We start from the raw sequence: 8,555 nt of genomic DNA, 5'->3' as shown, positions 1-8,555 counted from the left end.
ACAGGATCCAACAGCACATTAAAAAGATTATCCACCATGATCAGGTGGGATTCATCCCTGGGCTACAAGGATGGTTCAACATTCGCAAATCAATCAATGTGATACAACAAATTAATATGAGAAGAGAGAAGAACCACATGGTCCTCTCAATTGATGCAGAAAAAGCTTTTGACAAAATCCAGCATCCGTTCCTGATTAAAACGCTTCAAAGTATAGGGATAGAGGGAACATTCCTGAACCTCATCAAATCTATCTATGAAAGACCCACAGCAAATATCATCCTCAATGGGAAAAAGCTTGCAGCCTTCCCATTGAGATCAGGAACACGACAAGGATGCCCACTTTCACCACTCTTGTTCAACATAGTATTAGAAGTCCTAGCAACAGCAATCAGACAACAAAGAGAAATAAAAGGTATACAAATTGGCAATGAAGAAGTCAGACTCTCTCTCTTCGCAGATGACATGATTCTTTATATGGAAAACCCAAAAGACTCCACCCCCAAACTACTAGAACTCATACAGCAATTCAGCAACGTGGCAGGATACAAAGTCAATGTGCAGAAATCACTGGCTTTCTTATACACTAACAATGAAAATACAGAAAGGGAAATTAGAGAATCGATTCCATTTACTATAGCACCAAGAACCATAAGATACCTGGGAATAAATGTAACCAAAGAGGTAAAGGATCTGTACTCAAGGAATTACAGAACACTCATGAAAGAAATTGAAGACACAAAAAGATGGAAGACCGTTCCATGCTCTTGGATCAGAAGAATAAACATTGTTAAAATGTCTATACTGCCTAGAGCAATCTGTACTTTTAATGCCATTCCGATCAAAATTCCACCGGTATTCTCAAAGAGCTGGAGCAAATAATCCAAAAATTTGTATGGAATCAGAAGAGACCCCGAATCGCTAAGGAAATGTTGAAAAACAAAAATAAAGCTGGGGGCATCACGTTACCTGATTTCAAGCTTTATTACAATGCTGTGATCACCAAGACAGCATGGTACTGGCATAAAAACAGACACATAGACCAGTGGAACAGAGTAGAGAGCCCAGACATGGACCCTCAACTCTATGGTCAATTAATCTTCGACAAAACAGGAAAAAATATACAGTGGAAAAAAGACAGTCTCTTCAATAAATGGTGCTGGGAAAACTGGGCAGCTATATGTAGAAGAATGAAACTCGACCATTCTCTTACACCGTACACAAAGATAAACTCAAAATGGATAAAAGACCTCAACGTGAGACAGGAATCCATCAGACTCCTAGAGGAGAACATAAGCAGTAATCTCTTTGATATCAGTCACAGCAACTTCTTTCAAGATATGTCTCCAAAGGCAAAGGAAACAAAAGCGAAAATAAACTTTTGGGACTTCATCAAAATCAAAAGCTTCTGCACAGCAAAGGAAACAGTCAAAAAAACAAAGAGGCAACCCACGGGATGGGAGAAGATATTTGCAAATGACAGTACAGACAAAAGGTTGATATCCAGGATCTATAATGAACTCCTCAAACTCAACACACATGAAACAGGCAAACATATCAAAAAATGGGAAGAAGATATGAACAGACACTTCTCCAATCAAGACATACAAATGGCTATCAGACACATGAAAAAATGTTCATCATCACTAGCCCTCAGGGAGATTCAAATTAAAATCACACTGAGATATCACCTTACACCAGTTAGAATGGCCAAAATTAACAAAACAGGAAACAACATGTGTTGGAGAGGATGTGGAGAAAGGGGAACCCTCTTCCACTGTTGGTGGGAATGCAAGTTGGTGCAGCCTCTTTGGAGAAAAGTGTGGAGATTCCTCAAGAAATTAAAAATAGAACTTCCCTATGACCCTGCCATTGCACTCCTGGGTATTTACCCCAAAGATACAGATGTAGTGAAAAGAAGGGCCATCTGTACCCCAATGTTTATAGCAGCAATGGCCACGGTCGCCAAACTGTGGAAAGAACCAAGATGCCCTTCAATGGATGAATGGATAAGGAAGATGTGGTCCATATACACTATGGAGTATTATGCCTCCATCAGAAAGGATGAATACGCAACTTTTGTAGCAACATGGACGGGACTGGAAGAGATTATGCTGAGTGAAATAAGTCAAGCAGAGTCAATTATCATACGGTTTCACTTATTTGTGGAGCATAACAAATATCATGGAAGACAAGGGGTGTTAGAGAGGAGAAGGGAGTTGCAGTAAATTGGAAGGGGAGGTGAATCATGAGAGACTATGGACTCTGAAAAACAATCTGAGGGGTTTGAAGTGGCGGGGGGGTGGGAGGTTGGGGTACCAGGTGGTGGGTATTATAGAGGGCACGGATTGCATGGAGCACTGGGTGTGGTGAAAAAATAATGAATACTGTTTTTCTGAAAATAAATAAATTATTTTTTTTTTAAAGATTTAGTTATTTATTTCTCATTTGTGAGATAGGAGAGAGAGACTGCATTGCACCAGTGTTGGGGGAGGGGCAGAGGTAAAGAATCCCAAACTGCAGAATCCCTTGCAGGGCTGGATCCCATGACCCTGAGATCATGACCCAAGCTGAAATCAAGAGTCAGAGGCCAAAGCAATTGTGCCATTCGTTAGGTCAACTATACTGACTTTTTTTAACATGAGTTTCATATATTGCTATTGTCATGTCCTCTCCTCAACTCAATTCATATTTGTTAAATAGAAGGCAGTGAAATCAATGGAATTCCAGATCATGGCAATCCCTCCACCTAGCTAAACCTCAAATTTCTCAACTGTAAAAGAGGACATTGAAAACATAGACTTAGGGCGCCTGGGTGGCTCAGTGGGTTAAGCCGCTGCCTTCGGCTCAGGTCATGATCTCAGGGTCCTGGGATCGAGTCCCACATCGGGCTCTCTGCTTAGCAGGAGCCTGCTTCCTCCTCTCTCTCTCTGCCTGCCTCTCTGCCTACTCGTGATCTCTCTTTGTCAAATAAATAAATAAAATCTTTAAAAAAAAAAAAAAAAAAAAAAAAAAACATAGACTTAGTGTCTCGCCACTACTATCATTCTATATGCCCACTGTCACAACCTTATCTATTTTACCAGGGAAACACAGGCATTTGCAAATATGAAGCCATGTGCCCAAGACCTAAAGGAGATTGAGAGGGACTCCCATGAAATTTGGCTATGAACCCAAAGAAATCCCATCAGTAGGTCAACACAAACTCAATGTGTCCTCTTATTTCTATGTTAGTTTGATGTGTTTTATCATTGGGAATTTTTCAGGGATATTAGTGGTCTCACCAGGCTAAAATCACAGTATTGGCATGGTTGTATTCCTTTCTGGAGGCTTTAGGGGAATCTATATTTTCTTGCCCATTCCTGCTTCTAGACACCAGTAGATTCCTTACTTCGTGGCCACCATCTTCCAGCTTCAAAACCAGTAATGGGGGTCAGGTGGAGTCTTTCCCCCATTGCATTGTTCTGACCTCCAGTTCTGCCTCCCTCTTCCACTGTTAAGAATTCTTGTGAGATTTCATTGTGCCCACCCAGATAATCCAAAGTAATCTCAAAGTTTATGAAGAAGTTCATCAAGATTAGGACAGAAGCCAACAGAATCCAAACTACTGAAAGTTAATTTGTAGTTCACTAGTTAGTCTATTAAATAATCAGCCCAGTTTAGCAGTAAATTGATTATCCAAGCTTATGCTTTGATTTAGCTGAAGGACATATGCAAAATCTACATAAAATATAACAGAGTATGCAAAACTGTTATGCAGCCTAAGAATCAATTCATCCGTTTATCTCACGCCCCTTAAACTAACTCACCCGAGACTGTTAACTGTTATTTGATGATATGGATCACTTATTTTGCAGTTAACGTTGACTTTTAACTGGATAAACAAGCCAAGAGATAAATCATTATCCCAATCTTGAAAGTTTTTATTTCGAGCTTCCTAGTTAAATGTGCAATTGACCAAAAAGTTCTTGAAACTGGAAATTTTATTTTTAATGCACAAACCTTAGCTGGTGGAAAAATAATGAAAACAGATGCCAAAGAATGGTGTCAGCCTTATTTTTTCAAGGTATTTTAACTATTGCTTTGTTCTCTTTTAAAAAGTGTTCACAACAGATACTTGCTATTTAAATTAAAGTATTTGTCTAAATACTCTACCATATGGTCTCAGTTACATCTGCACTATTTTGCCAACACGTACTATCACATTCACTTGAGGAAAAGGGACTCAGTGGATTAAGTAAGAAAATAACAGAAAATGAAAAGCCATACCTCTGGCACTGTGCCATCCTAATTCTGCTTACCTGTGCACCTGCTGCTCTGCTAGAGATTTGGGCCGTCTTGATTCTTGATTAGTATGCCCCTTAAGCCTGGATATTGTGCCAAATATATTTCACCAGAAGCTATTTTGCGTCTCCACTGATTATAAATAATACCCTACCTGAAGTTTTTCAGGTAATGAGGATAGTTATATATTCATTTGCCAACTAATCTCTCACCATGTGTGAGATTGAATAATGCCTTTTGGGATCAGAAATTCCAGGGGAAAGGGACTTTCATAGGCATGAAATTTAGCCACTAAAAGCAAAAATCCAGGCACCCATATTGGTAGGCATTTGCTCAGATAAGACAAGTCACCCTCCCAAAGTCATATTGCCACTAAGTGAAAGAGAAAAACTTTGAACCCAGGCGGCCTGATTTCCCCAGATTTAACCACTACTCATACCATTCATGCACTGTTCTGTGGCCTCCCAAGCCATAGAAATCACGGATGTGTGCGCATATACCTTCAGTTAAGTCTACCTTTATTCTCATTGCATTGGGCTGGTCAGGGAGGAAGAACAGTGTTCCCTAGGTTCGATGATATTCTGAAATGCCATAGGGAGTCCAGTTGCAGGCTGGTTCCAGCTCAAAGGATCTCAAATTGTTGCATATGTATTCAGAATTTCCAAGCCACACTCAGGTAAACCAGCCAGTGAGGCAGCTCCAGAGGCATCTCAGACTTGTTAGGATGATCCAGGAAATAGAAGCAAGATGCCACTTTAAAACACACTTGATTTCCCCAGTATGAAACAAACTCAGGAAAATGTCCTAGATGCTGAGCCCATAAGGATAGCCAACATCTTTTTGTACTGAACAGACTTTAAGAAGGGTGGAATAAGAGAATCAGGATGGGTCATCTTCAGCTTCTCTTGATTTCCAAGCTGAGGGGCCATAGAGACATAATTAAAGTTACCAGAAATACTTAAACATGCTCGTAGAAGCATGGCTTTCAAATTCCCGAAGATGTAGTATAGCTTTATATCAACTGCAATTTGCCTCTAGGAGACCCTGCCATTCAAGGACACATGGTTGCTACCCAACCCTTCCAGAAAGTCTGTGCATTTTCTCTTTAAGCAATCTTAATTTAGCATCCACTAACTAGTCAGTCCATGCTGGGATTACAGCTGTGAACTGTACAGGCTTGTCCCTGAAGGGTTAGCACTCACATTATAGTTGGGGAAGTTGACAAAGAGATTTACCAACCAAGCAAGCAATGAAAAAAATACATAGAATAAATACTTATTTTAATAAACGTTAAGAAGAAAACCCATTGAGTGCTGACTAGAGAATAATTAGGTACAACTTTAAGGAACTAAGGTTGAAGGATGAGGTAGAGCCAGCTTTTGAAGAAATGGGAAAAGAGTATCCAGGGAGAAGAAAGAATAATTCTATTCCCAGTGCATGTGAGTGCAGTCACCCCCACTCCCAAATTTAAGGAATCATTTTCCACTACCAGTGTCCCATAGTCTTCCAGGAAAGAAGAATGACTATCATGCAAAATATCCCTTGAATATGATCTTTCTGAGATCTCAGACCACAACCTTCATATATACATCTTGACTCCATAAGGAAGATAGTCCAGAAGACCTGAACGTCTTCAAAACTGAGGCTCTTGGCGCCTGCATGGCTCAGTGGGTTAAACCTCTGCCTTCAGCTCAGGTCATGATCTCAGGGTCCTGGGATCGAGTCCCGCATCGGGCTCTCTGCTTGGCAGGGAGCCTGCTTCCTACTCTCTCTCTGCCTGCTTGTGATTTCTCTCTGTCAAATAAATAAAATCTTAAAAAATAAATAAATAAACTGAGGCTCTGGCCCCAGCTCTGCCCTTGTCATGGTATGCCCTAGCCAACTGTGCCTCTAATCATTTAACTAGTCTGGGCTTCTGTAAACTGCAGGCGTCAGATCATAAAGTCCCTTTCATCACTCATGCAGCTTGTAATTAGCTGGCAATTGCAAGCTTGTACCATCCCTTAATCTTTTTTATTGTATTATATAAAACAGACTATATTATATAGTTTTATTCCATATTATTGGCTTTTAGGAGCTTGCTCTTGTGGTTTTGCAAATGGATACAATAGGGGACCACTCCAAATGGTCCCTTACCCCAACCATCCTAAGAAAATCATTTTTCTGTAAAAGTCCTACCTTACATTTGCCCATTATAATTTGTCCTTAACAGTGAGCTGACCTCCCACTTTCCACATTTTAAATTCCATCTGGCATTTTTTGTCCTTAATTCTATTCATGCAGGCTCAAAAATGTCTCCTTTAGAAATTCCTTTTTACATATTTTTCCTTTCTCTCTAGGTAGAAGGCACCACCTGTTACTGGTGGACTCTAGGAAAATTTATTCCAAACCTGCACACTCCATGGGCATGGGGGTTTCTCTGCAAAATTTATAGACAATTTCCACTAAGATGTTCTAATTCTTATTGAATGACTCAAGCATTCCAAAACAAGGCAGACTTTTGTCCCCCCCCCCCAAAAAAAAAAAACTTATAATTCCATTTATAGTAAGTTCAAAACAGGCAAAATTTAACTGTAGTGTTAGTGGTCAAGAGAGCAATTACCTCTGGGGAGTAGATGGGGTAGTGATTAGGAGGGGGCATAAGTTGGGCTTCTGGGTACCAGAAATGTGCCACTGCTTGACCTGAGGGGTGTAACTGGCATGGCTGCTTTGATAACTCTCCCAGCCGCATATGTGTGATGTTTACACTTTCTTGTCTGTGTGTTATATTTTAATTTAAGATTCATTAATAAAGAAGTCAAAACCACTCCCCAGACTTTTCTTAGCGTCATATCCTAGGGTAGGTGATTCAGTGGTGAAGTGGGTAATTTGAGGAGCTCTGGGTTCCCTTACTTTAGTGCTATGTGGCTTCCCTTGTCTGAAAAATGCTAATGATAACTGGACCTGCCTTGTTGCAACAAGTACAAGAAGAGCTACAATCCCTAGAGCCCTTCCTTAAACAATGCCAGGGCCATTGAGGGCAGTATTGTATTGTATTGTATTGTATTTCATTGCATTGCATTGCATTGTATTGTATTGTATTTATTTAGAAAAGCGCTTTTTAGCATTTAATGAACCTCCCTCAAACTACCAGGACACAGTCCCCCCACCCCCCCAAGACACAAACACATACCCTTAATCTTCTCCTCAGCTCTTCTACGGAATGACAATGCCACTCACAATGACAGGTCGCTCTGGGATCATTCCTTTGCCCAAAATTTTGTAGCAGACCCATGATACCACATCGATGATAGGAGCAGCTCCTGTCTTGTTTGGGGCAGCACTCCGCCATGTCTGCCCACTGACCAAGGTCCATGGTCCACAGTTTATTGAGGTTAATTGTCAGACAGAAGCTCTAGTTCCTCTAAATGGTTATGCGTCATACCAACTTTCCCAAGGTAAACTGTGGGTGATATTTGTCAAAGTGGATCCTGTGGTGATGCCTGCCACCAGCATTACCCGGGCCTCCTGGGGACTTCCCCATAGCGGCTATGGCCATGGCTCACATGGTCCTGAAGTTTCTGGGTCTTCCTCAGTGTGGATGACGTGTTGGCAGCACAGACAAAAGAAAGTGAGAGCAGTATTTGCATATTGTTTCTCAGGGAAACAAAAGATGGCCGGAGTCATTACCAGACTTTTACATGTGCAACCTGCCCATAAAGCCTGAGATGTTCTGGGGGCCCAAACGCAGCCTATCTGGCCCTCTGATCCCCAAACCAGGTAAATGTCACCTCAGTAAATGTTACCAATATTCACCCAGTCGCTAAAACCCAAAATCTCAGGGTCATTTAGGATGCCTTGCCCTCCCACACGTAGTTACACAGCCATCTGCAAGTGCAGTCAATTCTAGGACAAAATCTGCTTTCTTCTTTAACCTAGACTCATGCCTCCCTGCTCTGCTTGTTCCAGACTTGTCTCCTCCTGTCCTATGCAGTAGCAAAAAAAAAAAAAAAAAAAAAAAAAAAAAACATCTTCCAAAACAGAAAAGTTTCTCAAAGCTCTCGAGTGGCTCCTCATTATATTTTGGGGGGACGGAGGAATCCCCAAATCCCTTGCCGTGCCCTACAAAGTCCTATGTGCGATATCACATCTGTCTGCTCTGAATGTCTTGGCGCCCCATATTTTACAGATAAAGAAAGCAAGGCACAAAGAGGCTAAGCAACTCACTGCCAAGGTTAGAGGACTAGGGAGTGGCAGAGGCAGGATTGGAGCAGAGGCAGGATTGGAACAGAC

At 41.2% G+C, this 8,555-nt stretch overlaps 1 pseudogene; it reads right to left on the bottom strand.

The window, feature by feature from the left end:
* Positions 1-2,902: 2,902 nt before the first annotated feature.
* On the bottom strand, positions 2,903-7,912 carry LOC116597048 (annotated as a pseudogene).
* Positions 7,913-8,555: the final 643 nt, after the last annotated feature.

Source organism: Mustela erminea, chromosome 8 (genome assembly GCF_009829155.1).
Source record: "Mustela erminea isolate mMusErm1 chromosome 8, mMusErm1.Pri, whole genome shotgun sequence".
NCBI classification, from domain to species: Eukaryota; Metazoa; Chordata; class Mammalia; order Carnivora; family Mustelidae; genus Mustela; species Mustela erminea.
This window is presented reverse-complemented; position numbering and strand designations above follow the sequence as displayed.